This window comes from Heterocephalus glaber, unplaced genomic scaffold (genome assembly GCF_053883595.1).
Source record: "Heterocephalus glaber isolate CG9 unplaced genomic scaffold, H.glaber_assembly_v1.0 deba00001729, whole genome shotgun sequence".
NCBI lineage: Eukaryota > Metazoa > Chordata > Mammalia > Rodentia > Bathyergidae > Heterocephalus > Heterocephalus glaber.
In genome coordinates this window covers 9,741,483-9,763,420 of record NW_028258440.1, presented here as the reverse complement: position 1 = coordinate 9,763,420, position 21,938 = coordinate 9,741,483, and the positions used below count along the sequence as shown (strand labels likewise).

Sequence of the window (21,938 nt, the reverse complement as noted above, 5' to 3'; positions counted from 1 at the left end):
TTAGATCTTCTTCTTTCAACTTTAGTAATTCATACATATCTAAGAATCTGTCCAAATCTTCTGTGTTTTCCATCCTATTGCCATATAGGTTCTCAAAGTAGGTATTGATGATCCTCTGGATTTCTGCTGGGTCCATTTTAATTTCACCCTTTTCATTCCTAGTTCCAGGAATTTGGTTCTTTTCTTTCCTTTTTTGATAAGGTTGGCTAAGGGTTTGCCAATTTTGTTTATTCTTTTGAAGTATCGCCTCTTTGCTTCATTAATTTTTTTTGTATCATTCTCTTAGTCTCTATTGCATTGATTTCTGCCCTGATCTTTATAATTTCCTCCCTTGTATGAACTTTGGGTTTGTCCTGTTCTTCTTTTTCTAGAAGATTGAGGTTCAGGATCAGGTTGTTTATTTGAGCTCACTCTGTTTTCCTAATATGAGAATTCACTGCTATAAATTTGCCTTCTAATAATGCTTTCCTTGTGTCCCATAGATTCAGGTATGTTGTATTGGCCTTGTCATTTAATTGTAGAAACTGTATGATTTCTTCTTTAATTTCCTTTGTGATCCATTGGTTATTCAGTAGTTTGTTGTTCACATTTTCTTTATCCAGTTTCCAGTTGATGGGCAATTGGGTTGTTTCCAAGTTTTAGCTATTACAAACTGTGCCACTATGAATATTGGTGCACATATATTGCTGTGGCATGATTTTATTTTATTTTTTTACAAACCAAGAAAGTAAATTTATTTAAATTTCTAAAATAGCTTTTACATACCAGCAGCTACAATTATTTTTCCTGAAAGATAATAAGTCACATATTACTTTACAATTATTTGGTTGACTGAAACATTTTATAAAAACATTTGTTTCTCCATATAATATGTATAAAATAATCCTCAAAATTTTGTTTTATATTCCTTTATAAATCAGAGCACCTGTCTTCTGATTATTAGGAATAAATTATAATGAAGATGTATACATTTATGAATGCTGGTAATTCTAGTGGAAAGAAACCAGACCACACTTACTATAAGTTGTGAGGCCCTCAAAGGGTAAATGAAGCTAGTTTCTGGCTCTAGTACTCTAAAAACAGTATTTTCACTTAATAACTTGTGGACAATAAAAAAACCCTCAAAGTAGATCTAGAATTATATTTAAAGAAAAACAAAGAGGTTGAAAGATGAGAAAACTCCAGTTATACATTTAACATTCTTTGCATGTGGTAAAGTTCACTATCTTTTTTGGCTTGATGCACCCAAATTTATCACATGCATAGTAAATCTTTAGATTTATTATAGAGTGTCATTAAAAGACTTAGACTGCAACAAGTGGACAAGCAGAAATTAAATCAATAATAGCTCAGAATATCAGGTTAACAAATGGCTTACCAATTTCTGAAACTGTTATTTCTTAATTCAAAACAAAAACTTCAGATTTGCACAAAAATAACTGCTCTGAATTTACCATTAAAAGTCAAATGAGCAAATATACAAAGCCTTCTAATATACAGACTAAAAATTCTTGGGATAACCAAGAATTTCTTAGAGGAGGAAAAAAAATAATAAATACAAAAAAGTTCCAATAGAATTCACCAAGATAAGGGTTTAGATGTTTCACTAACCTACCTTTTAGTGACTTATTGTAACATAACATATTGAAGAATATTTTTTTATTCTTCTTTTCCTTCTTTATTCCTTCTACAATTCCTCTCTTCCCTTTCCTCCTCCTCTCCACTCTCCAAAAACAAAGGGGAAAAAATCTAAACACATATGCAGATGATCTTGCATTACTTTTGTTCCTGAGCAGAAGCTGACTAAGAACTCCTGGCTAAATGTTGTAAGCGGAAACATAATGGGAAAACCCATACAATTAAAGAGCTGCCTTATTAACTCAACAAACTTAAAAATCTAATTTAAGTTAAAAAACAGGGCTTATTCATATGAAAGGTGCCTAATCCTTCAAACTGTTCATGCTATAGCAATGATTCTGCCCAGAATCAAAACAGACTCTTGATGGGAATGCATACAATTTGTACTCCTTTAAATACTCCACATAGCTCTCACTAGAAACAGAAATAATTCTCTGAAGTCACAAATAATTAGCTTGAATAACTGATTTAGATGTTCCATGTTTAAATAAGAACTTAACTTATTTTAAAAAGAAAACAGTTCCTTCAAAAAGTGCTTTGAGTTCTGTCTCTGGAAAAAAGTCTGAAAATTTCTTAGATTTGAGACATAATTTTTCTTTATTTCACCCCTTACAAGCAGATGCCCCTTTTCAGAGCATTTTCAGGCTGTACAGTCAGGACTAAGTGAGAAATATGGCTCCAAAGCCCATTCAATTTGTGTCCATATGATTATAGGAGCTGGGGGTGCTGGAGCTGGTGAACTTAACTTTGAGGAAATCCCTCACTTTTTATTCAATTTCCTTTAGGTCTAGACTTGTTTGAAAGATTTTCTCCTCCAATAGGACAGTGGAGACTAAAGCTACATCTTTGAAGGCTGCATTTTCATGATCACAGTATTTATAAAAGACTAAAGTAGAGCCTGCAGGCAGTGATTCAAGGCAGTGCACCACAGCTGCATTCTGACCATTTGTGAAACCATTGCTCAATTCCTGATCTACCTCCAGTTTGACAACATCACTGTCTTGAGCAGCTTTGCCTGTCCCATCAATCCAGATGGCGTGGACACTCTGAAAAGAAGAATAGGCATCAGCAATTTGTTCACTCAAACACCTAAGTACTTCTTCAGCATCTTGGGCAGCAGTGAGCAGCAAGATAGCAGGCTGAAGACAAGGATGGGAGCTATTAAGATGTTTCTGAAGGAACGTTAGGCTTCTTTCTCACAGCTTCTCATCTTGACCTTGATACTTATTTCTAAATTGTTTCATCTGATTGTTGGCTGGAGAGTGATGGAAACTGGTTTCCAAGCTCTCACATCTGAATGCTGTCACCATCTGAAAAAAGGCCATATGTTGAACTCTTGAATGGTGAAGATGATTGCACTGTAATTCTCATTCTTATTTGTTGTTCAAACGATTCCTGAGGCATTTTTTTATATTCTGAGCTCAGCACTGAAGATTACTTATCATGAGCTGTGGAGTCTTGACTTTGTGGTAATCTCTGAATTGATTCTGGACATTGACCAGATGATGTGGTGGTTCGATCTTAATGGTAGTGACATCGCTGTAAGAACCATCTTGGTGAACACCTTCAATTTCTACTTCTTCAGAGAAATTGACCTTCTGTTCGACACTGGAGGCTTCTAATTCATTCATTTTAGTATTTTCATTTATTCTTTATACTGAATTAGATCTTGTGCTTCTCAGAGGGGTTCTACAAAGGTTAATCACAAGATCTTCACTGGTCACTGGAGCTTCTTGTGTTCTGACAGGTTTCTTTGAGGCTGTTTGGTTTGTAACAGTTTGAGAAGATGGTTCATCCTCTGGGTGCGGATGGAGAAGACTGGAAGGTTAGAAGCATGATCCTCACTCAGCTCTGGGGGCTTCTGGCTTCTGGAACTAAGGGGGAAATGGAAGTGAATTCAATATAGTAACATCGTCAGAGGATACAGAGTCCTGCAACCTTCTCCAGCTCACAACCGGTGACTGCTGTAGTGGAGGCTGCAGTGAGTGTGGCTGCAGAAGGCAGGCAGTCCTTTGTGTGTTCATCTCTTCCACTGCTTAGGGCAATTCTTTTAATTCTTTTGGGAAGATATCCAGCAAGGGAATAGGTGGGTCAAATGGAACATCTAATCCTAGTTTTTTGAAGTATCTCCATACTGATTTCCACAGTGGTTGCAACAGTCTACACTTCCACCAACAGTGGAGGATGGTTTCTTTTTCCCTGCAGCCCCACCAGCCTTTGTTATTGGTTGATTTCTTCATAGCAGCCATTCTTTCTGGGGTCAGGTGGAATTTCAGCATTGTTTTCATTTGCATCTCTCTGATGACCAGTGATATTGAATATTTTTTCATATGTTTATTTACTATTTCTACTACTTTGTCTGAGACATTTATGTTCATTTCAGATACCCATTTTTGGATATTGCCTTTAAATTTGGGAGGTCTGATTTTTTTAAACTTCTTTATATATTCTAGATAGTAGACCTTTGTCTGAGGAACAGCTGGTAAAAATTTTTTCCCGCAATGTGGGTTGTCTCTTCATGCTATTCATCATTTCTCTTGCTGTGGAGAATCCATTAAAGAAGAAGAGATCCCACTTGTTGCCTCTTTGTGCTAGTTCACATGTGACTTAGGTTTTGTTCATAAAATCTTTTCCTATGCCAATGTCTTCAATAGTTCTACCTAATCACTCTTTCAGCTGGTTTAGTGTCTCTGTTTTAATACTGAGATCTTTAATGCATTTTGATTTTAGTTTAGTGAATAGTGAGAGATACAGGTCTAGTTTTAATCTTTGGCATGATGAAACCCAATTTTTCCAGCACCATTTATTAAAGAGGCTATGTTTCCTCCAGTGGGGGTGTTTGGCTCCTTTGTCAAAGTTGAGGTGACTGAGTGTGTCTGGAGTTGTTTCTACATATTCTAATCTGTCCCACTGATCTCAGGTCTGTTTCTTTGCCAGTACCATGCTGTTTTTATCACAGTAGCTTTGTAGTATAGTTTCAAGTCGGGATTGTGATACCCCCTACCTTGTCTTTGTTGCCTAGAATTCCTTTTGCTCTTCTAGGTATCTTCTTTTCCAAATTAATTTTTGGATTTCTTTTTCTCAAGATCTACGAAGTAAGCTGTTGGAATTTCTTCTGAGCAACAAGAGTTTAGCAGAAGGCATCAGAATCCTGGATTTCAAGTTATAATTTAAAAGTACACTGAGAAAAACATAGTATTGGCACAAAGACAGACATGTGGATTGGTGGAACAGAATTGAGACTTCAGAAAGAACTCCAGACATATTTTATCATGTGAGCTTTTACAAATGTGCAAAAAAATTTATGCAGGAGGAATATTAGCCTCTTTAACAAATGGTGCTTGGAAAACTGGTTACACACATGCAGAAGACTGAGTTTATAATTGTGTTGCTTACCATGTAAAACACTGTACTCAAAAAACTAAAACTCTTAATATCAAATAGGAACACTTAATCTGTTTGAAAATAATACAGATAAAACTCTGAAAGCATAGGGATAGGCAAACACTTCTTAAATAGAATGCCAATTGCACATGAAATAACATCAAGAATGTACTAAAAGTGATTATATCAAATTAAAAAGCTTCTTCACACAAAGGCAATAAACAGCAAAGTGAAGGGACAACCTACTGAATAGAAAAAAAATTCCAGCTACTACACAGAGGATTAATATCTAGAAAATATGCATAACTCAAAAATTAATATTTTCCAAATAAAATATCCAATCAAAAAAGGGGAAACTAAAATGAATAGCCAAGTCTTAGTAGAAGTATAAATGGTGAATAAGAATAAGAAATAAATTTCTACATCCTTATTCATCAGAGAAATTTAAATTCAAACAAAATTGAGAATCCAACTTATTCCAGAAAGAATAGCTTTCATAAAGAAATCAAACAATTGTAAATTCTGGAGAGATCTGAGGAAAAGGAACCCTTCTCCCTTCTTGATGGGGATGGAAATTAGCACAACCACTATGAAAATCAGTACAGAGATTCTTCAAAAGACTAAAATTAGAAATTCTAATGGACCCAGGTATTCTCTGTCTATGAATCTCCCCCAAAGAGTTAAATATATCCTTTTATAATTATACGTGTATACTCACATGTATGAATGCAAAATTCATGATAATTAAATCTTGAAAGTTTAATATATATCCATCAAAGATGAAGGAATAAGGAAAATATAATATTAGTACACAATGTAATACTATTCTACTATGCAGAAAAATTAATTTGAATCACTTGTAGAAGAATGATGTACTTAGAGGGCATGTGTTATGTAAAATAGATCAGACACTCTAGCTTAATTATCACATGGTTTCTCTCATATAAATTACTTAAATAGTAAAATCAAAGATAGATAACAGAAAACAGGGAGCTAGGTCTTCAACAAACGAGAAAGGGACAAAGTGATCAATGGAAAGGGGGTTGGGAGTAAAAAGATTAAATTGTATTATAAACATATACCAAAATCCTCTAATAAAAATGAAAATAAAAGTAAAAGCAGAAAGTTGAAAACAAAAAGATAATCAAAATAAGCAAATAAAAAAGAACGTCTATATGATCTTCACCAAATATTCTTCAATTTCTGAAAGTTTAATACATTTGATTATTATCTCCCTCTCAGTGTGTGTATGTGTGTGCACGTGTGCATGTGTGTATGTGTGTGTGTGTGTGTGTGTGTAAGATGAGGATTGAACCTAGGATCTTGCCATGTATTTTTTTTTCTTCCTTCCTTCCTTCCTTCCTTCCTTCCTTCCTTCCTTCCTTCCTTCCTCCTCTTCTTTCCTTTTACTTTTTCCTGGGATGTGTGTATATCCATATAATTCTTTTGTCTGTATGGAGGTATTTGTTGGGGCTCAGAAAACAATATTCCAAAAATGTCATGCTTTAAAATGCTGATCACATTTTTTAAAGCAGGAACCAAATTTTTTCAATTTTAATTTTTAATTAGTATATGTTTGCAATACATAATGATCACATTCCTCATGAGAAGTTAGTATAGGTACATAACATATCTCAGTATTTTTTTCAATCTCCTTCCGCTCCTTTTCCTCCTTCTCCCTCTACCTCTTGGTCTCCTTTCCATTTGAAAAGATCTATCTCCCTATTTCCTATTATTTGTCTTTTCAAATGCACTTTATTTATATTTTAGTTTTCTCATATAAGAGACATCATGTGATATTGAAGCTTTTCTGTCTGATTTATTTCACTTAATATTATGATCTCATGGTCCATCCATTTTCCTAAAAATGACTCAACTTTATCCTCCTTTATGGCAAAGTAGTACTCTGTCATAAATATCACATTTTTTAATCCTTTCATGTGCTGTTGGACATATAGGGAGGTTTCAATATTTATCTATTATAAATTGTGCTGCTATAAGATATAGGTATGCATGTATGACTCTAATATTATATGTTTAACTTTTGGAAAGATACCTGGAGGGAATATCTAGGTTGAATGGCATTTCTTTTTCAAATAAAAAGAAATTGGAAGACTTTAGAATCCACCTTAGAATCAAGGACTTTCTGTTTTTTATTTTAAATGACATATTATACTGGCACACCTGTTAGATATAATATGATAATCTGATACATGTATGTATCATGATATGGGCAAATCAGGTTATTAGCATTTCAGTCTCTTCAAACATTCATCATCTCTCTGTGTTGTGTTGGGAAACTTCAGAATCTTCTCTTTCGAAATATAACTTATTGTATACAATTGTCACCATACTATGCTATAGAACACAAGAAGTAGTTTTTCCACTATACCTGTGTTTTTGTAACTGTTATCTAAACTCTCTTAGCAATCTTCCCACTACCCATCTCTGTGTTCAGAACCAAGAATTTGCTAACCTTCTTCCATTTTCCTCCATCAAATATAGGGAGGGGTTTTCACTAGAATTTCCTTATCTATTTTAAGACAAGATCATCAAAGAAAATACAACTGCCTCCCATTCCTTCTCTGAAATCTCATTGTCTATGAAAAAAAACCATGTGGAATAATGTAACTATGCAATATTTCATCCATTCTCAGGGTCCTTCAAATTCCAAATAAAATCATTTTCAAGGTACTTTCGGTCTCTTTGGTCCATTCATTTTCCCTAAAGTCATATAGTACTCCTTAAATTTAGTTTCATTTTTCTACTTCCCTTTTTTACCTGAAGAAAGATATGTAGACATATAAACTTCACTGGGTCATGGAATAATCAAATTTATTTATTTCTCCCAATGTATATTAAATAAATTTGTGACTTTTCTCTTATTAAAATAAATAATAGATTATTAGGAATTAACAATGCATATTACAAAAGGGTGTTTCAACTACAGAAAATAAAACTTTGTAGGATTTACATAGAGTACTTAATGAATATTCATATTTCACTAAAATTTTTCCTTTCAATAGTAAATCTTCTGTGTTAATTAAGACCTAGCCTTTGAGATATGTGAAACCCAGACAAACTTCCTAAACTTTGGGAGAAATATCATTTAAATGTTTCTGACAACTTTCATTCAGCTTTAACACTTTTGGTGCAACAAACCATGTTCTGTTTTCATTTGGTTTCAATTTGTTTGAATTTCTCCATTCTAGTGAGCATCACATTACATGTGTTACTTGATTTGGCAGTTTTAAGGTAAAACAAAATTTAATCTTTTGAAAAACAGCACTTAAGTATTTTGTAACATTTTTGCTAATGGTATTTTCATGGAGAGCAGCACCATCTTCATTTAGATAGCTATTATTCCTATTTTACATACACACAATATTCCAATAAATATATTGGAGTAGAAACATAGAGACATGAAAATTTAATAACAATGTTAAGTTTCAAATGTTCATAGCTTATCATACTCACCACTCCGATACGAACCATGTGTATCTATGGGATCAAAGACAGCATCTTTGAAGCCTGGAAATGTTACCAGCAAATATGACAGTTTTCTAGGTTTTTTTATATCACCCATTGGATCCACTAGGGGGCATATCTGTCCATAAATCTAAAGATCAACAAGACTTGATCTTGGAAGTCAAGTAAAAAAAAAAAATTAATTTGATTAGGTTGGGACTTTTATACTGTAGCTCATTTAATTGTTTAGTTTCTAATTTATTTCAGGTGCTTCCTGGATCAAATATCTGACCAGACAAATTTCCATGGAAAGAATTGTAATTTAAACAATAAAATTTTGACTTTAATAAGTGTTTCAGTAGGAGTCGCTCAGAGGAGATAAACATTTTGTCTAGTATGGAAGGAATTTATACAACAATATATTGCATGTCCTTTATCTATACAAAATATGTATATTTTATAGGTGCAAAAGTTTAATACCATACGTTTTTTCTCTAGAGTGATTTACAACAAATGATGAATATAAGCTATTTAATACTGTCTTTAGCTTTTTTTCAGAAATAAAAATCAAGAAGATCAAGGTTGGTGCATATTCAAACTAACAACAAAAAGAAAAATTTTCAAAGAAAATTGTACTAACCAGAGGACAAAGATCAACAAATGTGCTCTTTTATTTATTCACTCACTATACAAAAGCACTCTAGGAGGCCTTTTGCATCCTAACTCCAGGAGTCTGAATTCTTACTTAAATAACACAAACATTTGCTTATTTCTTCTTCTAACAAGTATTGATCAACTGTCATTAACCACTTGTCAGATTTTTTCATTATTATTTCTAATAATTTATGAGTATATTTCCCCAATGATTTATTTAGCCAAAAATTTTAATCATATCATTCTTTGCTTTTGTAATAGGTATGGCTATTTAAAAGCAGTGATATTATTTATTTCTACTCTAGATATCTACAGATCTTTGAACAAAAGATGAACAGGCCTTAAAAATAGTGGTCTGGAAACATGTGGCTGATAAAAAGTGGATAAGAGAAATTATAGGCAACACTGCAGAAGTTGACTTTTATGTGAATCAATATATGTCTGAAATTATACTTCTAATTTGAGGTTCTTTGATCTGGCAGTTTGCTAGCACATATTTCTACATGACTTCTGCTTCATTCACCTTAGTATAAGTGATTTGTAAAATTCCTGGAGTTGGGAATATAATTTATTTTGAATGAGCAGGGGACAAACAGTGTTTGCTTTGAGCCCAAATGTATTTCATACTTTTACAAATATCTCTCTAAACAATTTCTAAAAGTAAGGGGACTTATCCTAATTTACAGTTGAGGAAACTGAGACTTAGAGAGTATATGGTTTAGACTTCCCTAGCAGAATAGAATATGTATCTATTAAGTCAGCTCACTGAAAGTATATTGATGGGTATAGTGGGATCTTCATACTTTCCTGTCTCTTTTATTTGCTTCCCTAAAGTCAGAAGGTGAGCATTCTCTTTTGCATCATACATCTGCTATGATATATGGATCATCAGAGACCTCAAAAGAACAGAGCTAAATGACTATAGACTGAACCTTCTAAAAACGTGAGCCAAAATAAACATTTCTCCCTTTTTATCTGATTACCTCAATGTTTGTTTGTACAGTGTTACAAAGCTGACCGATACGAAGTCCACTGATATTTTTCTCTAATGGATTAAGTCTTCATCAATTATTTCTGATATTTTCTTTAAAAAGGTTCCTTAATTTTCTTTCAAGGTAGGACACATAGCAACAAATTCTGAGGTTTCTTTAATGTGCAAATGTCATTATTTACTCCTTACTCCTTAAGGGTATTTTCATTAGATAAATTATTAGCTGTTGAAAATTCTTAATTTCAGTGTTTGAAAACTGTTGATGCAAAAGCTCAGTTGCACAGGAAATTGTACAAAGAATCAGCAATGAGGATCACATCATATTAAAAAACTTTTGCAAAGAAAAAGAAACTAAGAACAGAGTGAAGAGACAACCCACAGAATGGAAAAAATATATACCAGCTATTCCTCAAATAAAGGACTAATATAAAGTATATAAAGGACTCAAAAAAAAAAAAAATCCAATCCAAATATGGGCATCTGAAATGAATAGATATTTATCATATGAACAAGGACAAACAGAAAATAACTATATGAAAAAATGTTCAAGGGCCAGAGATTTAGCTCAGTGTTTCCGGCACCTGCCTTGCAAGTGCAAGATCCCAAATTCAATCCCTGGTACCAAAACAAACAAACAGAAAAACAAAATGTTCAACATCACTGGTCATTGGAGAAGTACAAATTAAAACACTGAGATTTCACATCACTCCAGAAAGAATGGCTATCACCAAGAAATCAATAACAAATACTGATGAGGCTGTGGGGAGAAAGGAACTCTTCTCCACTGTTGATGGGAGACTTTAAAACTACTATAGAAAATACTACGGAGCTTCCTCAAAACACTAAAACTAGAGGTTCCATTTAACTCAGTTATTCTCCTTCTAAGTATCTTTCTGAAAGAGTTAAAAGCATCATATCACAGCAATATATGCACACTAATATTTGTTTTATTTTGCTTAAAATCTTTATTGGTACATTTTAGGTATATAATAGGTTTACATTTATCATTGGGTATTTGTAACTGTACATGATGTATCTTGGTTCTTATTTTTCCCTATTCACTGTCCTCCCTTCACCACCACCACCCTTCCCTGTTTAATAAGACTTTGTTTCCATTTTTTCCCTTTCTCGTAATTTTTCCTTTCCCTTCTTTACTTTCCCTTTCCCCTTCCACTTCCCCTACCATTTTGGACCTTTTCTTCCTATTTCAAATTGTCAATTATTCATTTTAATCATGTTAATCTTTATTTACTCTTTCAGTTTCTCACATCAGAAAATCTATTCAGTATTTCCACGTGTGTCCTATTTATTTCCACTTAAGAGTATGACCTCAGTATGCATTCATTTAGCTATAAATGTCTCTAGTTTCTCATTCTTTATGGCTGAGTAGTACTCCATTATATATATATACATATATATATACATATATATATATGTATATACATATATATATATACATATATATATATATGTATATATATATATACACACACACACAAACATATCTAATTTATCCAGGTCCAGTTGATGGGCACTTGGGCTGTTTCAAAGCTTTAGCTATTACAAACTGTGCGGCTATAAACATGGGTGAACATGTCACTTTGGTATGATTCTTTTAATTCTTTTGGGAAGATACCCAGCAGAGGAATAGCTGGGTCAAATGGGACTTCCAATCCTAGTTCTTTGAGGTATCTCCATACTGATGTCCAAAGTGGTTGCATCAGTCTACACTCCCACCAACAATGGAGAAGGGTTCCTTTCTCCCCATACCCTGCCAACATTTGTTATTGGTTGATTTCGTGATAGCACCCATTCTTTCTGGGACGAGGTGTAATCTCAGCATTGTTTTCATCTCCATCTCTCGAATGACCAGTGATGTTGAACATTTTTTCTTATGTTTATTTGCTGCTTTTACTTCTTTGTCTGAGAAATGTTTATTCATTTCAGATGCCCATTTTTTGATTGGGTCTTAAATTTGGGGGGTCTGACTTTGTTCAGTTCTTCATGTATTCTAGATAGTAGTCCTTCTTCTGAGGTACAGTTGCTAAAAATTTTTCCCATATTGTAGTTTGTCTCTTAGCTCTGTTGGTGGTTTCTCTTGCAGTGCAGAAGGTTCTTCTTCTTTTTTTTTTTTTTTTTTGGTTCTGGGGATCGAACTCAGGTCCTTGCGCTTGCTTAGCAGGCAGCAAAACCACTGAGCTAAATCCCCGCCTCTGCAGAAGCTTTTTAACAAGATGAGATCCCAGTTGTTGATTCGTTGTGCTGGTTCCCATGCTACTGAGGTTTTGTTCATAAAGTTTTTTCCTAGTCCAATGTCTTCAAGAGTTCTACCTAACTTATTTTCCAGCATGTTTAGTGTTTCTGTTTTAATATTTAGATATTCAGTGGACTTCAATCTTAGTTTAGTGCATTGTGATAAATATGGGTCTAGTTTGAATCTGTGGCAGGTTGAAATCCAGTTTTTCCAATACCATTTATTAAATAGGTTATCTTTCCTCCAGTGAGGGTGGTTGGCTCCTCTATCAAAGATGAGGTGGCTGACTGTGGAGTTGTTTCTGCATCTTCTAATCTATTCCAATGTTCGTCAGGTCTGTTTCATTGCCATATCATGCTGTTTTTATCACAGTAGCTTTGTAGTATAGTTTCAAGTTGGAGATTGTGATACCCCCTGCGATGTCTTTGTTGCCTAGAATTGCTTTTGCTCTCCTAGGTCTCTTCTGGTTCCAAATGAATTTTTGGATTGTTTTCGCTAGTTCTGTGAAATATATTGTTGGAATTTCAATCAGCATTGCATTAAATCTGTATAGCAGTTTTGGAAGTATGGCCATTTTCACTATATTGATTCTTCCTACCCAGGAGCATGGGATGTCTTTCCATTTTCTTGTATCCTCTTCTATCTCTTTTTTCAGAGTGCTGTAGTTTTCAGTGTAGAGGTCTTTTGCTTCCTTTGTTAGATTGATTCCTAGATATTTCATTTTTTTGAATGCTATTGTAAAAGGAGTTGTTTCCCTAATTTCTTTCTCGGTGATTCTGCTATTTGTGTATAAGAAGGTTATTGTTTTTTGAGTGTTGACCTTGTATCCAGTTACTCTACTGAATCTGTCAATTAAGTCTAGAAGACTTTGGGCAGAGTTTTTTGAGTCTTCTATGTAAAGTATCATTATTCCTTTTATTTCTTTCTCTTGTCTAGTTGCTGTGGCTAATATTCCCAGATGTATACTGAACAGGAGTGGTGATAGTGGGTATCCTTCTCTTGTTCCTGATTTTAGTGTGAAGGTTTTCAGTTTTTGACCATTGAGTGTGATGTTTGCTATTGGTTTTTCATAGATAGCTTAGTCAGGTTGAGATACAGACTTTCTATTTCAATTTTCTGTAGGGTTTTTATCGTGAATTGGAGCTGGATTTTGTTAAATGCTTTTTCTGTATCTACTGAGAGATCATAGGAATTTTGTCCTTGGCTCTGTTAATATAATGTATTACATTTATTGATTTACCTATGTTGAGCCATCCTTGCATCCCTGGGATAAATCCAACTTGGTCTGGGTGTGTCATCTTCTTCATGACCCTCTGTATTCTGTTTGCCAGTATCTTGTTGAGGATTTTTGCATTTATGTTCATTAGGGAGATTGGTCTGTAGTTCTCTTTCTGGGTTGGGTCTTTCCCTGGTTTTGGAATCAAAGTAACACTTGCTTCCAGGAATGGATTTGGAAGTATCATTTCCCTTTCAATTTCCTTGATGACTGTAAAGAGTAATGCTGATAGTTCTTCTTTGACTATCTTGTAGAATTCAGAAGTGAAACCATCAGAATCTGGGCTTTCTTTGTTGCTAAATTTTCAATTATGTTTTCAATTTCACTTGTTATAATTAGGGTGTTTAGAATTTCTATATCTTCTTTATTTAACTTTGTCAATTCATATGTATCTAGGAATCTGTCCATTTCCTCCGTGTTTTCCATTTTATTAGAGTATAGTTTCTTGAGGTAGTTATTGATGATCCTCTGGATTTCTGTTGGATCTGTTGTGTCTTCACCTTTTTTGTTCTTAATTACATGGATTTGAGCCTTTTCTTTGCTTTTATTGATAAGGTGGGATTAAGGTTTCTTAATTTTATTTATTCTTTCAAAAAACCAACTCTTTAATTCATTGATTTTTCGTATCATTCTCTTAGTCTCCATTACATCGATTTCTGCTCTGATCTTTATAATTTCCTCTCTTGTATGAGCTTTGGGTTTCTCATGCTCTTCTTTTTCCAGGAGCTTAATGTACAGCATTAGATTGCTTATCTGAGCTCTCTCTGTTTTCCTAATACGGGCAGTCACTGCTATTGATTTCCCTCATAGAACTGCTTTCATTGTGTCCCATAGATTCCTGTATGTTGTACTGGCATTATCATTTACTTGTAGAAACTGTTTAATTTCTTCTTTAATTTCCCCTGTGACCCATTGGTTGTTCACGAGAGTGTTATTCAATTTCCAGGTGTTTGTGGGTGTTTTGCAGTTTCTTATGCTATTCATCTCCAATTTTATTTCACTATAGTCTGATAATATACAAGGGGTAACTTCAGTTCTTTTACGTATACTTAAACATGTCCTATGAGCTATCATGTGGTCTATTTTGGAGAATGAGTCATATGCAGCCAAAAAGAATGTGTATTCTGATTTTGTGGGGTAGAACACTCTGTAAATATCTATTAAGTCCATTTATTCAATAGTTTCGTTCAGTTCTAGAATTTCATTGTTGATTTTTTGTCTAGATGATCTGTCTATTTGTGATAGTGGGGTATTGAGGTCACTCACTACAACTGTATTAGTGCTTATTTGGTTTTTCATGTCCATTAATATTTGTTTTGTAAAGTTGGTGGCATTCGTATTTGGTGCATAGATATTTATGATCATCATCTCTGTCTCTTGGTTTGTTCCTTTCACAAGGTTGTAGTGACCATCTTTGTCTCTCTTAATTAGTTTTGGTTTGAAATCTACTTTGTCTTCAAATAAGAGTGCTACCCTTGCTAATTTCTGGATTCCTGTCATGTGGAGAACTGTTTTTTATGCTTTTACTTTCAGTCTATTAATTTCTTTTTGAGTTAGGCTTGCTTCTTGTATACAGCATATTGTTAGATTTTTCTTCTTGACCCATTCTCCCAGTTTATTTCTTTTGATTGGTGAATTGAGGCCATTAATATTGATGGTTATAATTGATAGATACTGACTCATCCTTGTCATGATGTTTTATTGTTGTAGGCTCTTTTATTTTTCCTCCCATCCCTTTAGTTTCTTGCCTTGCCTGGTGGCTTCTCTCTGTTGGGTCTCATGGAGTTTTGATCTTTATTTCCTTTTTCTAGGTTATTGTTTAGAATTGTTTGGAGTGCTGATTTGGTGTTCATGAAATTTTTCTGGTGTTCTTTTTCATGGAAGTATCTAATTTCTCCATTGATTTTGAAAGATAAGTTTGCAGGATATAACAGTCTAGGCTGGAAGTTATTTTCTTTTAGGGCTTGAAATACTTCACCCCAGGCTCTCCTTGACTTGAGGGTTTGTGTTGAGAAGTCTGCTGTGATTCTATGGGCTTTGCTTTGTGTATGATTTCTTTCTTTTTTCTAGCTGCTTATAGGATTTTGTTCTGCTGCTGGGTTTCTAGGATCTTGACTATTATATATTTAGTTGTAGATTTTTTTTGATCATGGCTAGTAGGAGTTCTATATGCCTCACTTATCTGTATGTCTGATTCTCTACCTCTGTCTGGGAAGTTTTTTACTATTACTTCTGTGAACAGTTTTTTTTTATGTCAATTGTACTTTCTCTTGCTTTTTCTTGGACTCCTATCAGTCTTATGTTATTCTTCTTTTCATCATCTAGCAGCTGCTGGATTGATTTCTCATGGTCCCTTACTATTTTTAAGTCATCTCTGTTTTCATGGTCACTAACCATAATCCTGTCTTCCATATCTGATATTCTGTCTTCACATTCACTTAATCTGCTGTGAATACTTTCAATGGAGTTTTTAATCTCCTGGTTTTCTGTTTGAATATGTTTCATGGATTCCATTTCTTTCTTACATTGACCATTCATGGTTTCCTGCATGTGTTGAGCTCATCTATTTTTTTATATGTTTCTTTTCTGGCGCTTCTAATCAAGTCTTTCACTCTGCTCACCATCTCTGTAGTTACCTGGGAAATTATTTCTGTTTTGAATTTTTCTACAGCCTCATTCATCTGTTTTGTTACTTCCTGTCCTATCAGTTCAGGGTGTCTAGGTGGCTGACTATCAGAGTTTTCCACCTCGTTTCCCCCAGAATTTGCCTTTTTTGGCCTGGAAGTCTGAGATTGTGCCTTGCTTAAATGTCTCCTCATTTTTGTTTTTGGTATTGTCCTTGGTTTAATTCCTGGGGTGATACTTTGAAATTGCTTATTGTAAGTATCTTTATGGCTTGTATTTAGAACGCTTATGGAATGATTGCTTCTCAGCAGTGTCTTCCAGGTATAGCTGGTCCTTAGGTTTTGAGTCTCTAATGACTCTAAGGCTATCTCATTTTTACTATACCAGGAAGGATAACTCATTAGATCAATCACAACACTTTAGCCCAGGTAATGCAATCAGCAATACCATAGCATCAAGCACAGATTAGAAAATGACAATTTGTGGTAGTTATTAGTCCATCACCTTTAACTGTGTGAATTAAATCAAAATTTCTGACCAACCCAACATACGTGTATTGTGAATAAACTCTTCAATATAGCAACTTTACCCTTCAGGATGGGGAGTTAGAAGGAGTGGAGAGGGAGGGATAGATAGGCAGAAAGATAGGGAAAGTTTAGCAGTCAGGCCAGAGGACACAGGAAGATCATGCAAACTCTAAGAAACTATTGAAGACAAGAGGAAAATTCAAATTGAAAGAACAAAGATGAGAACACAACAACCTAATAGCCATAGGGAGGCTAGAAACTGTATTTACTTTCCTTTAAAACTAATAAAAATTGAGAGAAGGAAAAAGAGAAGAAAAGAAAAATAAAGAAGAAATCCAAATTAGGGCCAGAACAGGAACAAAAAGGGGGATGAACAATGTGGGACAGTGAGAGAATGAGTGAGAGAGAAAGACAAGAGAAAGGACAAAAAAGAGAAAAATAAAAATTTGAAAAGGGTAGAAAAAAATAAAAATTAAAAATAAGACAAAAAAATTGAAAATAACTAATAAAAAATAAAAACGAAGGGCCTCTTTCAGGGTATGTCTCTGCTGTCACAATAAACAATGTGGGCAGCAGTCTGCAGATATAAGTCAATGAGTCTCAGCAAGCCAGGGGCAGACCCATGAGATTCAGGCAGATTTCTGTCTACAAGTCCCAAGTTGTGCTCCCTGTCCTCCTGCAGGGTTGAACTCTGCAAGGTTCTACTGCAGGTTCCAGCTGCCCTTCCCCTGAAGATAGTCCAGGTTCTGATGGGAGTTAATCCCTCCAATTTAACAAGTACAGTGGTCTGGTGTGCCTTTATTGCAGAGATTCTCATCACTTTTCCAATGGGCTTCAGTTTTCATCAAGGAGCCTGACAGAGGCCTTCTTTCTGTAGTTCACTTCTGCTCTATCTTCTGGAGCTCAGAAGAATGGTCTTTATGACCCCCCGTGCCTCTGTAGTGTGGAACTAGGTAGTGGTACATCCAGGAGGCTGCACTGCCCATGTGGCTAAGCTGGTGGCTGGTGGGTAGGGTGTGGGGACAGAGTGGGGTTCCACAAGGCCGAGATGTTGGCTGGGAGCTGGGATGGACTGCACACTCATGTTTATAGAAGTATAATTTGAAATAGCTAAATATTGGAGTTAGCCTATATGCCCATCAATGGATGAATTGATAAAGAAAATGTGGTTTTTATATATAGTGGAACACTCTTCTGCCATAAAGAAGGATAAACTTGAGATATTTTTAGGCAAATGGATGTACCTTGAGTGCATAATTTTAAGTGAAATAAATTGGACACACATGTTTCTTATGGTTTCTGTTGTGTAAGAACCCCAAAAGGTAAACAAGGACCAAAACAGAGGCTAGATATTGGGAAGTAGGAAGAAAATTTTCAAATGGGAAAGGGAACAAGGGAGGGTGAACAAGGAAGGAAAGGAAGGGAATAAGAATAAAAAAATAAAAAAGAATGGAAGTAAAACAATAGAAACAGAATTTTGTAAATGGAGAGGCTAAGAAGGACTTAAAGGAAGAAAGGGGAGTAGGAAAAACAAAGAATCAAGATATATTACTATTATATTATTGTATATAGGTACAAATTCCCTATCATGAATGTGATCATTATGTATGTTTAACTTCTGAATATTTTTTTCATCTTAGAAGAAACCCTATATACATATACAGTTACTCATCATTTTTCCTTGTCACGGTACTTAACAAGAATTAGTATGCTCTTTTTTGATGTACATTTATCTATTCTTGATATTTAATATAATTGGAATCATAAAATGTTCAAACTTTTGTTTGTTCTTTTTTTTCTACATTTTTGGGAGAGGATTCTCTATATTGGCAGGAATGCTATTGCCTCAACCCATATTCTCATGATCTGGCTATGAATCCAGTATTATTGAAATAACAGATTTGGCAGAATTCAGTAAGAAACACTGCAGTTCATCTCCAGGTATTTAATTAGTTGGCACTCTAAACCCATCAAATCCTTTTATATCATCCCCTTCCTAAACTACAGCATTTCAAATTCCATCTACTGTACCATCTTGGCCTTCTACCAATATGGAATGGAAATATTCTCTAACAGCAAAACAACAAGGCAATGAAGAAATGCACACACAAAGGAGAAAATGCAAAACAAAAAATGTTGCTATGTTTCGTTTCAATTCATCTACATTAAAATTAAAATAATGTGTCTTAGTATAGGACTTTATCTTTTGACTCTTCAGTCATGATTTTAAAAAAAAAAACTGTTACATTTGGACATATGTACCTCATGTAAGTATTGGAGTTCAGGTAAGATTCTGCATAGGTTTTATACTATGCAAGTGAATGTTGGCACAATACTTCTGAACCACAGTTCACAGAAAAATGTTTTCAAAGTTTTAGAATGGAAACAGCTGGCAAATTAATATTATATAAAGTTTAGATGTTTTAAATTAAGAAAATAAACAATTTTCTCTAACAATATGATGAAAGTATATGTTCATTTTGTCTTGGTACAATAAAATGAGGATGAATAACTTACAAAGAAAGTTCTTTTATTTAGTTCAAATTTTTGGAGATTTAAATCCCAGATAGCATGATGCCAGCACAGATCTAACCAGGATTCCATGAGAGCTAGTCAGTTCTTTATAATGGCAGCACTCCCCAAAACTTCATAATATTGCATCAAGCCCTACTTCTTTTTTCTTTTTCTTTTCTCTTTGTGCAGTGTTAGCAACGAAAACACAGCCTTACTCATGCTAGATAAGGACTCTACCACTGAGTTATATCTCCAGACCAAAGCCCCAACTCTTGAAGGTTTTATACAATGATCCAACATCACCACACTGGGAATCAAGCTTCAAATATGTGAAACCTTGAGAGATATTCTCAAACTACATCACTGTACCATTTTGTTCCTGACCTAAAAATGTTTTTTGTCTCTCTCATAAGGCAAAATGCATTCATTCTCTCCCCAATAATGTCAAAATATTAAGTCCAATATTACTCAAAAATACAAATTCAAAGTCTCACCTGAGTCACAGGATGAATGTACAAGGAAATAACATAAATACACTCAATGACTTATAAGACATAAGGAAGGGATAGGAATATGTCATTCTTATTCAAAAAGGGAATAACATGGAAAGAGAAAGGAGTAATTAGTCCAAAGAAAGAATAAAATCCAACAAGGGAGATATCAATTATTACATTTCTAAATCTGGTACCCAGTAGACAGTATTGTGGAGGGGAAGGCCCCAAATACTCAGGCATCCCCATTCCACAATTTTGCTAGTTGCATAAGGCTATTTTCTTGGGATGCATACTTGTTTGTGTATTGCTCAGTGGGGCAGGGCATGATGCTTGGTGCTCTAACTTTCTGGTGTCCTAGCTAGGGCTTCACTACAATAGTACTTTTTCTGTGGAATCTGACTATGCATCGCTTTGCAGACTTTCCTTGCAAATCTTACTGTAAGCCAACAGGACCTAAATAATCTGCTTTTTTTTATATATACCTAAAAAAATCAGCACCATGTGCATACTACCGAGGTCTATTACTGGAAAAAATCTTGCCTGGTTCTGCTTCAACACCAGATGTAGTTGTACAGTGCTTTGACTGAAAACAAATTTCTAATCTTGGGTAAATCCTGAGTAACAAGGTCCTGGAGAGCCCCTAATGTTCCCTGAAAGTGTACTGCTCTAAGACTTTGGACTGTGATAGGAAGGATGCCCTCAGAAATTTCTGTGATCTTTCTTGTCTTGGTAATAAGTATATGACTCTTTTTTTAATCTGTGCTAATGTCTTTATGAATTGAGCAATCAACTGTATCCTCATGTTTTCTCACAAATATACCATTTTATTTTCAGTTGAGTTTAAAGCAGCCCAGAGCACCACATAGCCAGTATTTCATTTTACATAAAATTTATTTCACCAGAGACCCTAGATCATCACTTTATATTCAGCTTTACATATAGTTACAGAGCGTGGATATACTTTATCCAAATTCTTTGCAATGATGTGGCTAAGATTGCTTTCACTCCAATTTCAAATTGCATCCTTATTTCATCTGAGATTAGTTACACAGTTTCTTCTTTGCCGTCATCATGGAACTCACTCTGCTTATAGCATTCTAGGATCTTTTATAGCCTGATCCTCCAAATGCTTCAAATCTGTGTCCATTACACATTTGCAAAACTATTTCCACATGTTCAGGTATGTTTGTATCAACAACTCCATTCCTTGATACCGATTTTGTGCATTTATCTGTTCTCCTTTGCTATAATAAGTTGTCTAAAGCTGGGTTTTTTTTGTTTCCTGTAGAAGAGCTTCTTTAGCTCATAGTTTTTGAGGCTATGACAAGGATTACTTATAAATATCCCCTAAATATCTTGTGTATTTTAAGGGTGGGCTTTTGAAAGGTGACAAAATCATGAGGTACTATGCTTATCAGTGTATTAATTTTTAGATGAGTTTATAGCTGAATGTACTATGAGGCCTGGTCATATAAGGTGGATCACTGCTGTTGTGATCTAGATGGGTTTATTCTTTTACCTTCTCTTTCATTTTCAGGCTGATATGAGTTTAGCAGCTTTCTTCTGCTATGCCCTATCTTCATGTTATTTCTACCTTGGAACCAGGCAATCATCAACTGAAAGTTTTGGAAACTGTGAAATGAAATAAACTTCTCCTCCTTTAATTTGCAGATGTTAGGGATTTTATTCCAGCAACAGGAAAGTGACTGATGTAAAAAATTGGAGCCAGAGTAGAGTCATTTGTGACTATACAGATATTTCTCATTTAATGTCCTACCTGTTTAATGACTGTCGGGACTTAACAACTGAGGTACACTGTTTCTGACTTATGACCTGCTGCTCAGACTTATGACTAGTCTTTTATTGTACAGATCTACACATCATATTTATAAAGCTTCAATATTTTATACAATACAACTTGTTTATACCACACTGTAATTTTTGTTGATTGTACTGTACTGTATAGTACTATAGGTTTATGTTCTGTTACACATTGCAGTATTGCATGTAAGTTATGCAAGTAAAAGCAAAGTCATCAAATTGGAGTTTCTTTTCATCATTTCCTTGTTCTGAATATTGTAACATAAATACTATATATAATTCCTCGTTTACT

At 34.4% G+C, this 21,938-nt stretch overlaps 1 pseudogene; it reads right to left on the bottom strand.

Moving 5' to 3' along the window:
• Positions 1-2,247: 2,247 nt before the first annotated feature.
• Positions 2,248-21,938, bottom strand: part of LOC101724254 (torsin-1A-interacting protein 1-like) — a 41,616-nt pseudogene continuing 21,925 nt past the window's right edge.